This window comes from Procambarus clarkii, chromosome 16, assembly GCF_040958095.1.
Source record: "Procambarus clarkii isolate CNS0578487 chromosome 16, FALCON_Pclarkii_2.0, whole genome shotgun sequence".
NCBI lineage: Eukaryota > Metazoa > Arthropoda > Malacostraca > Decapoda > Cambaridae > Procambarus > Procambarus clarkii.
This window is the reverse complement of record NC_091165.1, coordinates 40072135-40087687: the sequence shown is the minus strand read 5'-3', so window position 1 is coordinate 40087687 and position 15553 is coordinate 40072135.

The following is a 15553-nucleotide window of genomic DNA, read 5'->3' as shown; positions in this document are numbered from 1 at the left end:
GGCTGTGTAACGGTGAGTCTGTGGCTGTGTAACGGTGAGTCTGTGGCTGTGTGAATGTGAGTGGCTGTGTGACGGTGAGTCTGTGGCTGTGTGACGGTGAGTCTGTGGCTGTGTGACTGTGACTGTGAGTCTGTGGCTGTGACTGTGAGTCTGTGGCTGTGTGACGGTGAGTGGCTGTGTGACTGTGACTGTGAGTCTGTGGCTGTGACTGTGAGACTGTGGCTGTGTGACGGTGAGTCTGTGAGTATGTGACGGTGAGTCTGTGGCTGTGTGACGGTGAGTCTGTGAGTATGTGACGGTGAGTCTGTGGCTGTGTGACTGTGAGACTGTGGCTGTGTGACTGTGAGACTGTGGCTGTGTGACTGTGAGTCTGTGGCTGTGTGACTGTGAGTCTGTGGCTGTGTGTCTGTGAGTCTGTGGCTGTGTGACTGTGAGTCTGTGGCTGTGTGACGGTGAGTCTGTGGCTGTGTGACTGTGAGTCTGTGGCTGTGTGCTTGTGAGTCTGTGGCTGTGTGACTGTGAGTCTGTGGCTGTGTGACTGTGAGTCTGTGGCTGTGTGACTGTGAGTCTGTGGCTGTGTGACTGTGAGTCTGTGGCTGTGTGGCTGTGAGTCTGTGGCTGTGTGACTGTGAGTCTGTGGCTGTGTGACTGTGAGTCTGTGGCTGTGTGACTGTGAGTCTGTGGCTGTGTGTCTGTGAGTCTGTGGCTGTGTGACTGTGAGTCTGTGGCTGTGTGCTTGTGAGTCTGTGGCTGTGTGACTGTGAGTCTGTGGCTGTGTGTCTGTGAGTCTGTGGCTGTGTGACTGTGAGTCTGTGGCTGTGTGACTGTGAGTCTGTGGCTGTGTGACTGTGAGTCTGTGGCTGTGTGTCTGTGAGTCTGTGGCTGTAGCTGTGTGTCTGTGGCTGTGTGTGGCTGTGGCTGTGTGACGGTGAGTCTGTGGCTGTGTGACTGTGAGTCTGTGGCTGTGTGACTGTGAGTCTGTGGCTGTGTGTCTGTGAGTCTGTGGCTGTGTGACTGTGAGTCTGTGGCTGTGTGACTGTGAGTCTGTGGCTGTGTGACTGTGAGTCTGTGGCTGTGTGTCTGTGAGTCTGTGGCTGTAGCTGTGTGTCTGTGGCTGTGTGTGGCTGTGGCTGTGTGACGGTGAGTCTGTGGCTGTGTGACTGTGAGTGTCTGTGGCTGTGTGTCTGTGGCTGTGTGTCTGTGAGTCTGTGGCTGTGTGTCTGTGAGTCTGTGGCTGTAGCTGTGTGTGTGTGGCTGTGGCTGTGTGACGGTGAGTCTGTGGCTGTGTGACTGTGAGTGTCTGTGGCTGTGTGTCTGTTGCTGTGTGTCTGTGAGTCTGTGGCTGTGTGTCTGTGAGTCTGTGGCTGTGTGACTGTGAGTGTCTGTGGCTGTGTGGCTGTGAGTCTGTGGCTGTGTGACGGTGAGTCTGTGGCTGTGTGTCTGTGAGTCTGTGGCTGTGTGACGGTGAGTCTGTGGCTGTGTGACGGTGAGTCTGTGGCTGTGTGACTGTGAGTGGCTGTGGCTGTGTGACGGTGAGTCTGTGGCTGTGTGACTGTGTGACGGTGAGTCTGTGGCTGTGGCTGTGTGACGGTGAGTCTGTGGCTGTGTGACTGTGAGTCTGTGGCTGTGTGACTGTGAGTCTGTGGCTGTGTGACGGTGAGTCTGTGGCTGTGTGACTGTGAGTCTGTGGCTGTGTGTGGCTGTGGCTGTGTGACGGTGAGTCTGTGGCTGTGTGACTGTGAGTCTGTGGCTGTGTGACGGTGAGTCTGTGGCTGTGGCTGTGTGACGGTGAGTCTGTGGCTGTGTGACGGTGAGTCTGTGGCTGTGTGACTGTGAGTCTGTGGCTGTGTGACGGTGAGTCTGTGGCTGTGTGACGGTGAGTCTGTGGCTGTGTGACTGTGAGTCTGTGGCTGTGTGACGGTGAGTCTGTGGCTGTGGCTGTGTGACGGTGAGTCTGTGGCTGTGTGACGGTGAGTCTGTGGCTGTGTGACTGTGAGTCTGTGGCTGTGTGACGGTGAGTCTGTGGCTGTGTGACGGTGAGTCTGTGGCTGTGTGACTGTGAGTCTGTGGCTGTGTTACTGTGTGACGGTGAGTCTGTGGCTTTGTGACGGTGAGTCTGTGGCTGTGTGACTGTGAGTCTGTGGCTGTGTGACTGTGAGTCTGTGGCTGTGTGACTGTGAGTCTGTGGCTGTGTGACTGTGTGAGTCTGTGGCTGTGGCTGTGTGACGGTGAGTCTGTGGCTGTGTGACTGTGTGACGGTGAGTCTGTGGCTGTGGCTGTGTGACGGTGAGTGGCTGTGGCTGTGTGACTGTGAGTCTATGGCTGTGTGACTGTGAGTCTGTGGCTGTGTGACTGTGAGTCTGTGGCTGTGTGACGGTGAGTCTGTGGCTGTGTGACGGTGAGTCTGTGGCTGTGTGACTGTGAGTCTGTGGCTGTGTTACTGTGTGACGGTGAGTCTGTGGCTGTGTGACGGTGAGTCTGTGGCTGTGTGACTGTGAGTCTGTGGCTGTGTTACTGTGTGACGGTGAGTCTGTGGCTGTGTGACGGTGAGTCTGTGGCTGTGTGACTGTGAGTCTGTGGCTGTGTGACTGTGAGTCTGTGGCTGTGTGACTGTGAGTCTGTGGCTGTGTGACTGTGTGAGTCTGTGGCTGTGGCTGTGTGACGGTGAGTCTGTGGCTGTGTGACTGTGTGACGGTGAGTCTGTGGCTGTGGCTGTGTGACGGTGAGTCTGTGGCTGTGTGACTGTGAGTCTGTGGCTGTGTGACTGTGAGTCTGTGGCTGTGTGACTGTGAGTCTGTGGCTGTGTGACGGTGAGTCTGTGGCTGTGTGACGGTGAGTCTGTGGCTGTGACTGTGTGACGGTGAGTCTGTGGCTGTGGCTGTGTGACGGTGAGTGGCTGTGGCTGTGTGACTGTGAGTCTGTGACTGTGTGACGGTGAGTCTGTGGCTGTGTGACTGTGAGTCTGGCTGTGTGACTGTGAATCTGTGGCTGTGTGACTGTGAGTGGCTGTGTGACTGTGAGTCTGTGGCTGTGTGACGGTGAGTCTGTGGCTGTGTGACGGTGAGTCTGTGGCTGTGTGACTGTGAGTCTGTGGCTGTGTGACTGTGAGTGGCTGTGGCTGTGTGACGGTGAGTCTGTGGCTGTGTGACGGTGAGTCTGTGTCTGTGTGACTGTGAGTCTGTTACTGTGTGACGGTGAGTCTGTGGCTGTGTGACGGTGAGTCTGTGGCTGTGTGACGGTGAGTCTGTGGCTGTGTGACGGTGAGTCTGTGGCTGTGACTGTGAGTTTGTGGCTGTGTGACTGTGAGTCTGTGTCTGTGTAACGGTGAGTCTGTGGCTGTGTAACGGTGAGTCTGTGGCTGTGTAACGGTGAGTCTGTTACTGTGTGACGGTGAGTCTGTGGCTGTGTGACTGTGAGTCTGTGGCTGTGTGACTGTGAGTTTGTGGCTGTGTGACGGTGAGTTTGTGGCTGTGTGACGGTGAGTCTGTGGCTGTGTGACTGTGAGTCTGTGGCTGTGTGACTGTGAGTCTGTGGCTGTGTGACTGTGAATGGCTGTGGCTGTGTGACTGTGAATGGCTGTGGCTGTGTGACGGTGAGTCTGTGGCTGTGTGTCTGTGAGTCTGTGGCTGTGTGACTGTGAGTCTGTGGCTGTGTGTCTGTGAGTGACTGTGGCTGTGTGACTGTGAGTGTCTGTGGCTGTGTGACTGTGAGTCTGTGGTTGTGTGGCTGTGAGTGGCTGTGGCTGTGTGACTGTGAATGGCTGTGGCTGTGTGACTGTGAATGGCTGTGGCTGTGTGACTGTGAGTCTGTGGCTGTGTGACTGTGAGTTTGTGGCTGTGTGACTGTGAATGGCTGTGGCTGTGTGACTGTGAATGGCTGTGGCTGTGTGACGGTGAGTCTGTGGCTGTGTGTCTGTGAGTCTGTGGCTGTGTGACTGTGAGTCTGTGGCTGTGTGTCTGTGAGTGACTGTGGCTGTGTGACTGTGAGTGTCTGTGGCTGTGTGACTGTGAGTCTGTGGTTGTGTGGCTGTGAGTGGCTGTGGCTGTGTGACTGTGAGTGTCTGTGGCTCTGTGGCTGTGAGTCTGTGGCTGTGTGACTGTGAGTCTGTGGCTGTGTGACTGTGAGTGACTGTGGCTGTGTGGCTGTGAGTCTGTGGCTGTGTGACTGTGAGTCTGTGGCTGTGTGACTGTGAGTGACTGTGGCTGTGTGGCTGTGAGTGGCTGTGGCTGTGTCTGTGTGTGACTGTGTGTGGCTGTGTGTGACTGTGTGTGGCTGTGTGTGGCTGTGTGTGGCTGTGAGTGGCTGTGTGATGCTGTGTGTGGCTGTGAGTGGCTGTGTGTGGCTATGAGTGGCTGTGTGTGGCTGTGTGTGGCTGTGTGTGGCTGTGAGTGGCTGTGTGTGGCTATGAGTGGCTGTGTGTGGCTGTGTGTGGCTGTGTGTGGCTGTGTGTGGCTGTGTGTGGCTGTGTGTGGCTGTGAGTGGCTGTGTGTGACTGTGTGTGGCTGTGTGTGGCTGTGTGTGGCTGTGTGTGACTGTGTGTGACTGTGTGTGGCTGTGTGTGGCTGTGTGTGGCTGTGTGTGGCTGTGTGTGGCTGTATGTGGCTGTGAGTGACTGTGTGTGGCTGTGTGTGGCTGTGAGTGGCTGTGTGTGGCTGTGTGTGGCTGTGTGTGGCTGTGTGTGGCTGTGAGTGACTGTGTGTGGCTGTGTGTGGCTGTGAGTGGCTGTGTGTGGCTGTGTGTGGCTGTGTGTGGCTGTGTGTGGCTGTGAGTGGCTGTGTGTGGCTGTGTGTGGCTGTGTGTGGCTGTGTGTGGCTGTGAGTGGCTGTGTGTGGCTGTGTGTGGCTGTGTGTGGCTGTGTGTTGCTGTGTGTGGGTGAGTGTGACTGTGTGTGACTGTGTGTGACTGTGTGTGGCTGTGTGTGACTGTGTGTGGCTGTGTGTGACTGTGAGAGGCTGTGTGTGGCTGTGTGTGGCTGTGTGTGGCTGTGTGTGACTGTGAGTGGCTGTGTGTGGCTGTGTGTGGCTGTGTGTGACTGTGTGTGGCTGTGTGTGACTGTGTGTGACTGTGTGTGGCTGTGAGTGACTGTGTGTGGCTGTGTGTGACTGTGTGTGGCTGTGTGTGGCTGTGTGTGACTGTGTGTGGCTGTGAGTGGCTATGTGTGGCTGTGTGTGACTGTGTGTGGCTGTGTGTGGCTGTGTGTGACTGTGTGTGGCTGTGAGTGGCTGTGTGTGGCTGTGTGTGGCTGTGTGTGGCTGTGTGTGGCTGTGTGTGGCTGTGTGTGGCTGTGAGTGGCTGTGTGTGGCTGTGTGTGGCTGTGTGTGGCTGTGTGTGGCTGTGTGTGGCTGTGTGTGGCTGTGAGTGGCTGTGTGTGGCTGTGAGTGACTGTGTGAGGCTGTGAGTGGCTGTGTGTGGCTGTGTGTGGCTGTGTGTGGCTGTGTGTGGCTGTGTGTGACTGTGTGTGACTGTGTGAGGCTGTGAGTGGCTGTGTGTGGCTGTGTGTGGCTGTGTGTGGCTGTGTGTGGCTGTGTGTGGCTGTGTGTGGCTGTGTGTGGCTGTGTGTGGCTGTGTGTGGCTGTGTGTGACTGTGTGAGGCTGTGTGTGGCTGTGTGTGGCTGTGTGTGGCTGTGTGTGACTGTGTGAGGCTGTGTGTGGCTGTGTGTGGCTGTGTGTGGCTGTGTGTGGCTGTGTGTGGCTGTGTGTGGCTGTGTGTGGCTGTGTGTGACTGTGTGAGGCTGTGTGTGACTGTGCGAGGCTGTGTGTGGCTGTGTGTGGCTGTGTGTGGCTGTGTGTGGCTGTGTGTGGCTGTGTGTGGCTGTGTGTGGCTGTGTGTAGCTGTGTGTGGCTGTGTGTGACTGTGTGAGGCTGTGAGTGGCTGTGTGTGGCTGTGTGTGGCTGTGTGTGGCTGTGTGTGGCTGTGTGTGGCTGTGTGTGGCTGTGAGTGGCTGTGTGTGGCTGTGAGTGGCTGTGTGTGGCTGTGTGTGACTGTGTGAGGCTGTGAGTGGCTGTGTGTGGCTGTGTGTGGCTGTGTGTGGCTGTGTGTGGCTGTGCGTGGCTGTGAGTGGCTGTGTGTGGCTGTGAGTGGCTGTGTGTGGCTGTGTGTGGCTGTGTGTGGCTGTGTGTGGCTGTGTGTGACTGTGTGTGGCTGTGAGTGGCTGTGTGTGACTGTGTGTGGCTGTGTGTGGCTGTGTGTACTCACCTATTTGTACTCACCTATTTGTGCTTGCGGGGGTTGAGCTTGGGCTCTTTGGTCCCGCCTCTCAACTGTCAATCAACTGGTGTACAGATTCCTGAGCCTATTGGGCTCTATCATATCTACACTTGAAACTGTGTATGGAGTCAGCCTCCACCACATCACTTCCTAGTGCATTCCATTTATTAACTACACTGACACTGAAAAAAATTCTTTCTAACGTCTCTGTGGCGCATGTGGGTATTAAGTTTCCGCCTGTGTCCCCTTGTTAGCGTCCCACCAGTGTTGAATAGTTTATCCTTGTTTACCCGGTCGATTCCTCTGAGGATTTTGTAGGTTGTGGTCATGTCTTCCCATAATCTTCTGTCTCCCAGTGTCGTAAGGTGCATTTCCCGCAGCCTTTCCTCGTAACTCATGCCTCTTAGTTCTGGGACTAGCGTGTGTGTGTGTGTGTGTGTGTGTGTGTGTGTGTGTGTGTGTGTGTGTGTGTGTGTGTGTGTGTGTGTGTGTGTGTGTGTGTGTGTGTGTGTGTGTATGATTCTCACTCTAACAAGACCTAACTGAGTTACTTGTCTTCGGCCAAATTGTTAATTACACCAATAAAGATCTTAAGAAGAATAAGTGTTGTTGTTGTGTGATGAGTTTGTTGTTGGAGATGATGAATATACTTGTTGCTGTTGCTAGTTATGCAACCCGTTCTTGCTCTTGCTTATAGTCAATATCTTGCTTATGAATAAGTGCATATGTGACATACTAATTTATTGTGAATATTTGAGTTTACCTTGAAAAGTTGAATAGAAAACCACAACCTAACCTAACCTTCTTAGTATGTTAAGACATTACAATTAGTACTGAACTTATACCAATATTGATATTACACTTTTATAAAAATAATAAAACAAAACCAAAATATTGATATAAATTGTAAAGTAACTCAGGATATTTTCAAAATTTGTATAAAATCTCTATTGTTTAATAAAACGGAGAGACAAAATTAGTGCCTTGAAAAAAAATATGGCTCGGGATATGTCACATATGTACTTATTTATAAGCAAAATGGTGACTTTAAGCAATAAGTCATATATGTGATGTCTTGTGCGAGAGCAGGTTGCAACGTTGTGTTAAATGCTGTTGTGGCTACTGCTGTACTTGTTTGCTGTTGTTGTTGTTGTTATTGAAAGGAGGTGGAATGTGTTGGGGCAAGTTGGTGGTGGTTGTGAGGTGGGGAACTGCAGTGAAGAACTAAGGCTAGGGGGGGCAGGAGGGGGAGAACCCGCCAAACACACACCGAAACTACAACGTTGGTACAACGTTCAAACAAGTTTTAACACCTCCTAACCAGTTATAACAACCAATATAGCAAGTTGTAACAACGTTCTAATACGTCATAAACACGTTAAGGCAAGATGTAACAACTTTATTACAAGTTGTAACAAGCTGAAAATAGAGACAGTTTCGGTTTGTGTTTCCAGGGAAGGGTGGAGGGAAGACAAAGGTCTCAGGACAAACACCAGAACCGGTTGGGCTTTACCTGCCATGTTTCACCTCGAACACAACCGGTTAGAAAGTAAGCTTCGTGTCACAGTTGGCTTCATTCTCGACTCACCCTCCAGGACCCCGAGGTCGATTCCCGGGCGAGACGGAAATGGTATGAGCATGTTTTCTTTCACCTAATACGACTGTTCATCTAGTGGTATATATACGGGGACCTCAGCATAAGCCTAAAATACATGTATGAAGCGCTGGCAAGCTGCTGACATAGCTCAATGTCACTGGTTCGAGCCTCCTTAAGGCACAGAAACATTAAGTGTTTGTGATATATATGTAGCAAGCTTAGAGGTGAATAAAAAATTACATTTACAGAAGACAAATATCTATGTACACATATCAGTGCCTATTTTTTTTAACTTAGTGCCAATATATATATATATATATATATATATATATATATATATATATATATATATATATATATATATATATATATATATATATATATATATATATATATATATAGAGGAGTCGCTTATACTGATTGTTAAGGTGCGGGATAGTTTAGAGATGCATAGGTGGGAGAGAGAGAGAGAGAGAGAGACAGGGAGAGAGAGACAGAGAGAGAGAGAGAGAGAGAGAGAGAGACAGAGAGACAAAGACAAAGACAGAGACAGTGACAGAGACAGAGACAGAGACAGAGACAGAGACAGAGACAGAGACAGTGACAGAGACAGAGACAGAGACAGAGACAGAGACAGAGACAGAGACAGAGACAGTGACAGAGACAGAGACAGAGACAGAGACAGAGACAGAGACAGTGACAGAGACAGAGACAGAGACAGAGACAGAGAGAGAGAGAGAGAGAGAGAGAGAGAGAGAGAGAGAGAGAGAGAGAGAGAGAGAGAGAGAGAGAGAGAGACAGAGACAGAGAGAGACAGAGACAGAGAGAGAGAGAGAGAGAGAGAGAGAGAGAGAGAGAGAGAGAGAGAGAGAGAGAGAGAGAGAGAGAGAGAGAGAGAGAGAGAGAGAGAGAGAGAGAGAGAGAGAGAGAGAGAGAGAGAGAGAGAGAGAGAGAGACAGAGAGAGACAGAGACAGAGAGAGAGAGAGAGAGAGAGAGAGAGAGAGAGAGAGAGAGAGAGAGAGAGAGAGAGAGAGAGAGAGAGAGAGAGAGAGAGAGAGAGAGACAGAGAGAGAGAGAGAGAGAGAGAGAGAGAGAGAGAGAGAGAGAGAGAGAGAGAGAGAGAGAGAGAGAGAGAGAGAGAGAGAGTATGAGAAAGAAATTAATAAAAATGAAAGCCAGAGCTTTTTATAACACAATTCATTGTTATAATTTTAAAGTTGTCGAAATTATATATTTTTGTGTCAGATGACGGAGGTGTAATTAATACTACACACTGCTACCACGTGTTGAGTTGCCCCGTCTCCCTGCCTGTCTTCCTGTCACCGTGTCTGCCTGTCTTCCTGTCACCGTGTCTGTCTGTCTTCCTGTCACCGTGTCTGTCTGTCTTCCTGTCACCGTGTCTCTCTGTCTTCCTCTGTCTCTCTGCCAATTTCCCTTTCTCGCTGTATGCATGCCTCTCTCTTTCTCTCTGTCTCTGTCTCTGTCTCTGTCTCTCTCTCTCTCTCTCTCTCTCTCTCTCTCTCTCTCTCTCTCTCTCTCTCTCTCTCTCTCTCTCTCTCTCTCTCTCTCTCTCTCTCTCTCTCTTCTTCCCCTATGTCTCTTTTTATATTTTTCACTCTAAGACTTAGGTTCATCATGCTGTCCCATGAGGAAGCTGGTGAAACTGCAAGCAAGAGCTGTTATCCACCCTCAGTTCATCTGAAGCCTGCTCCAAGAGACCAAATTATTTCATGAGCTAATTATATGCTCATTAGGAAGAAACTTTATTTATCTCTAAGTAACAATCATATAAGGAAGAGGATGAGCGTGTAGCCAACTGTGTGCCAGAGTCTTCATGTGATCTGTTGACCTGATCACCCGTGTATCAATCTGTTGAGCGAACCAGTTTCTGATGCGGGTCAGTCTAGGAGTGAATGATCGCTGATGGAGTGATGTTCTTGAGAATGGCACTTCCAGCATGAGACTGTTGAAGGTTGAGAGTTTATAGTGCTACGGGTGACAACTACTGGTAGTCCACGGAGTTGGGCCAGGTGCGGAACTTTTGAGGATGTTGGCCTTGTACATAATAGTAAGACCACCAACGTCCCGACGGTGTTGCAGGCTCTGATGTTCAGACCGTTCCCATCAGACTTGGTCAAGACTAGAGATAAGCCTTCTTGCCCGTCTCTCCACTTTGTCCAACAGTCTGACGAATGATGGGGGGCAGGCTCTCTCTCTCTCTCTCTCTCTCTCTCTCTCTCTCTCTCTCTCTCTCTCTCTCTCTCTCTCTCTCTCTCTCTCTCTCTCTCTCTCTCTCAAGGCTAAATAACTTAAATAATTAACTTTGTCTCCTCGAGCCAGACAACCTCTTTATGAGAGCCAAGTAATAGGAATAAATAGATTATAGAAATTGAGAGTCGTTGGGTGAGGGGAGGGAGAAGCTGTCATAGAGGGAGTGTAGGGGTGAGGGAGAGATTGTGTAGGGGTGAGGGAGAGATTGTGTAGGGGTGAGGGAGAGAGTGGAGGGGCCAGGGTGAGAGTAGTGTGGTCATAGAAGTGTGGAAGAGATGGGGTAGCGTGACCAAGATGGAGTGATGTGGCGTGGAAGAGGAGGAGAAAGAGGTGCTGGTAACATATAGGATGGAGGGAAGTAAATAAAGCAGAAATATATTTGTTTTCAAGCGGTTAAACAGACCAAGAGGAAGATGTCACGAGGCAATAATGTTTTATTAATGTAACTGATATTGTCTTGTTGATCGGCGTTAGTGTTTAGAGATAAAGTCAGTGACACACATACACACTCATACACACACACACACACACACCCACACACACAGTGTGTGTGAGAGTGTGTGTGTGTGTGTGTGGGTGTGTGTGTGTGTGTGTGTGTGTGTGTGTGTGTGTGTGTGTGTGTGTGTGTGTGTGTGTGTGTGTGTGTGTGTGTGTGTGTGTGTGTGTGTGTGTGTGTGTACCTAATCTATCTCCTGAGGCACATATTAATAGGATAACGACAGCAGCGTACTCTACACTGGCAAAAGTTAGAGCATCATTCAGAAACCTAAGTAAGGAGGCATTTAGGGCGCTTTACACTGCCTACGTAAGGCCAGTCTTAGAGTATGCCGCCTCATCATGGAGTCCCCATCTGAAGAAGCATATAATGAAACTGGAAAAGGTTCAGAGGTTTGCAACGAGACTCGTCCCAGAGCTACGAGGGATGGGGTATGAGGAGCGCCTGAGGGAACTGTGCCTTACGACACTAGAAAGAAGAAGGGAGAGGGGGGACATGATAGGAACGTATAAGATACTCTAGAGGGATTGACAGAGTGGACATAGACGAAATGTTCACACGGAATAGTAACAGAACGAGGGGACATGGATGGAAGCTTGAAACTCAGATGAGTCACAGAGATGTTAGGAAGTTTTCTTTTAGCGTGAGAGTAGTGGGAAAATGGAATGCACTTCAGGAACAGGTTGTGGAAGCAAATACTATTCATAATTTTAAAACCAGGTATGATAGGGAAATGGGACAGGAGTCATTGCTGTAAACAACTGATGCTCGAAAGGCGGGATCTAAGAGTCAATGCTCGATCCTGCAGACACAACTAGGTGAGTTCAACTAGGTGAGTACACACACACACACACACACAGGAATACCTAAGTAACAGGAGACAACGAGTCAGTGTGAGGGGTGAGGTCTCAGATTGGCGAGACGTTACGAGTGGAGTACCGCAGGGGTCAGTCCTTGGACCTATACTGTTTCTGATATATGTAAATGATCTTCCAGAGGGTATAGAATCGTTTCTCTCAATGTTTGCCGATGATGCAAAAATTATGAGGAGGATTGAAACTGAGGACGATAGTAGGAGGCTACAAGATGACCTAGACAGACTGAGTGAATGGTCCAACAAATGGCTGTTGAAGTTCAACCCGAGTAAATGCAAAGTAATGAAACTAGGTGGTGGAAATAGGAGGCCAAACACAGGATACAGAATAGGAGATGAAGTACTTAATGAAACGAACAGAGAGAAAGATCTAGGAGTTGATATCACACCAAACCTGTCTCCTGAAGCCCACATAAAAAGAATAACGTCTGCGGCATATGCGAGGCTGGCTAACATCAGAACAGCGTTCAGGAACCTGTGTAAGGAATCATTCAGAATCTTGTACACCACATATGTAAGACCAATCCTGGAGTATGCGGCCCCAGCATGGAGCCCGTACCTTGTCAAGCACAAGACGAAGCTGGAAAAAGTCCAAAGGTATGCCACTAGACTAGTCCCAGAACTAAGAGGCATGAGTTACGAGGAAAGGCTGCGGGAAATGCACCTTACGACACTGGAAGACAGAAGAGTAAGGGGAGACATGATCACAACCTACAAAATCCTCAGAGGAATCGACCGGGTAAACAAGGATAAACTATTCAACACTGGTGGGACGCGAACAAGGGGACACAGGTGGAAGCTGAGTACTCACATGAGCCACAGAGACGTTAGAAGGAACTTTTTCAGTGTCAGAGTAGTTAACGGATGGAATGCATTAGGCAGTGATGTGGTGGAGGCTGACTCCATACACAGTTTTAAATGTAGATATGATAGAGCCCAGTAGGCTCAGGAATCTGTACACCAGTTGATTGACAGTTGAGAGGCGGGACCAAAGAGCCAAAGCTCAACCCCCGCAAGCACAAATAGGTGAGTACAAATAGGTGAGTACACACACACACACACACACACACACACACACACACACACACACCCACACACACACACACACACACACCCACACATACACACACACACACACACACACACACACCCACACACACACACACACACACACACACACACCCACACACACACACACACACACACACACACACACACACACACACACACACACAGCAGGTACGGCTTGTCATAGCAATATTCAAGCCCCGGAAGGGGAGGCCGTGACATGAGTCCAGAAGGTGAACTCCAGCGGGACATATTCGGGCTGAAGATTGGAAAGTTTGTGGTCACAGCAAGAGATATACGCAGGTAGGGGATCGAAGCCCAGCACCCGCAGCCTCGCGGCCAATACAACACATAGGATCACCTGCAAGGTACGACAATCTTGTTGTTCTATCCCCTCCCCCTCCCTCCCTCATTCCTATATTGTCGTAATGGCTTGGTGATTTCCCCTAATAGCTCTTCCCCCACTACTTCCCTTTCCCCTATCCCATTGAGGCAAACCCATTCGTTATTGACCCCATCAGTCACCGTAAGGATACAGTTCTCTGGTAATACCAAACAGCTTGCGAATACAGTATGTAAATGCGATTGTATAACTGATAAAGTAAATGAACTAAATGAGATTGCTTAAGATATGCTGTTACCACTCAAGATATTGCAATTACAGAAACAACAAATAAAACTTTTTATATATTGTATATATTGAAGAGGTGGCCATATATAAAGAATATAGAAGGAACAGTGAAGGAAAGATTATAGCTATGTGGTTGAAAACGTATTAGAGATTTGAGGAAATATTCGAGGCAGAGGTAGGATAGTTACATAGTCGTTAACAGAAGGATAATTGCAATGATCCTATAGAATCCCCCAGCCATTAGGAGGCTCATGGTGGTGTATGAGGATAGGAATTATACAAAAGGACATAGACAGTGCAGCCACGGTGCTGTATGATGCAAGATATAGTGAAGAGAACATAGTGAAGCTGCCATGAAGGCAAATGCTAAGTTCACTGTGACTTTATATACAGTGAATCTGACGCCGTAACGAAGGATTGAGGCAAGGATCCATATAGGGGGAAATTAGTGAGATCTTGATTTTAATCCGATCTTCTTCGGATCCGGTCGCCGGTCGGCCGAGCGGACAGCACGCTGGACTTGTGATCCTGTGGTCCTGGGTTCGATCCCAGTCGCCGGCGAGAAACAATGGGCAGAGTTTCTTTCACCCTATGCCCCTGTAACCTAGCAGTAAAATAGGTACCTAGTCAGCTGTCACGGGCTGCTTCCTGGGGGTGGAGGCCTGGTCGTAGACCGGGCCGCGGGAACACTAAAAGCCCCGAAATCATCTCAAGATAACCTTCTTCCTGATCTGATCTTTCGTGAACACGAAAGGTAGGAACGACTTAAATCAGCAGATAAAGCAGACATGAAGAGAGAGAAGGACAATTACTAACCTATAATTTTATAATCAACAAGAGTGAAGTAAGATATTGAGAGATATAAGAAACTCCTTCACCCTAGTGACTACTCTGTGGTGGTGCTGGAATACGCAGTCGACCTGTAGGAGATACAAAAGAAATAACTGGCAAAGGAGATAGAAATACAGGAAGAGTAAAGGAAAGTGTGAGACTCCTTCAGGAAGTTCAGCGAGGGGATGCACAAGAGGGGAAAACACTGAACACATGCACGGAGGCTACATAATAACACATATCTCTTAGGAAAGAAGATACATAGAAGAGCAAGATTCAGTCATCGTTCAACAATGAAAGAAAATAAACAATGAGAAGGAGGAGGCTTGGAAAAGCCACACATATAGGAATACAAAGTCAATCACCGAGGAACTGTAGCAACCAGGGTGACATTGTAGCATCCAGGGTGACATTGTAGCATCCAGGGTGACATTGTAGCATCCAGAGGTGACATTGTAGCATCCAGGGTGACATTGTAGCATCCAGGGTGACATTGTAGCATCCAGAGGTGACATTGTAGCATCCAGGGTGACATTGTAGCATCCAGGGTGACATTGTAGCATCCAGGGTGACATTGTAGCATCCAGAGGTGACATTGTAGCATCCAGGGTGACATTGTAGCATCCAGAGGTGACATTGTAGCATCCAGGGTGACATTGTAGCATCCAGGGTGACATTGTAGCATCCAGAGGTGACATTGTAGCATCCAGGGTGACATTGTAGCATCCAGGGTGACATTGTAGCATTCAGAGGTGACATTGTAGCATCCAGGGTGACATTGTAGCATCCAGAGGTGACATTGTAGCATCCAGAGGTGACATTGTAGCATCCAGAGGTGACATTGTAGCATCCAGGGTGACATTGTAGCATCCAGAGGTGACATTGTAGCATCCAGGGTGACATTGTAGCATCCAGGGTGACATTGTAGCATCCAGGGTGACATTGTAGCATCCAGAGGTGACATTGTAGCATCCAGAGGTGACATTGTAGCATCCAGAGGTGACATTGTAGCATCCAGGGTGACATTGTAGCATCCAGAGGTGACATTGTAGCATCCAGGGTGACATTGTAGCATCCAGGGTGACATTGTAGCATCCAGAGGTGACATTGTAGCATCCAGGGTGACATTGTAGCATCCAGGGTGACATTGTAGCATCCAGGGTGACATTGTAGCATCCAGGGTGACATTGTAGCATCCAGGGTGACATTGTAGCATCCAGGGTGACATTGTAGCATCCAGGGTGACACTGTAGCATCCAGGGTGACATTGTAGCATCCAGGGTGACATTGTAGCATCCAGGATGACACTGTAGCATCCAGGGTGACATTGTAGCATCCAAGGTGACACTGTAGCATCCAGGGTGACATTGTAGCATCCAGGATGACACTGTAGCATCCAGGGGTGACATTGTAGCATCCAGGGTGACATTGTAGCATCCAGGGGTGACATTGTAGCATCCAGGGTGACATTGTAGCATCCAGGGTGACATTGTAGCATCCAGGGGTGACATTGTAGCATCCAGGATGACATTGTAGCATCCAGGGTGACATTGTAGCATCCAGGGTGACATTGTAG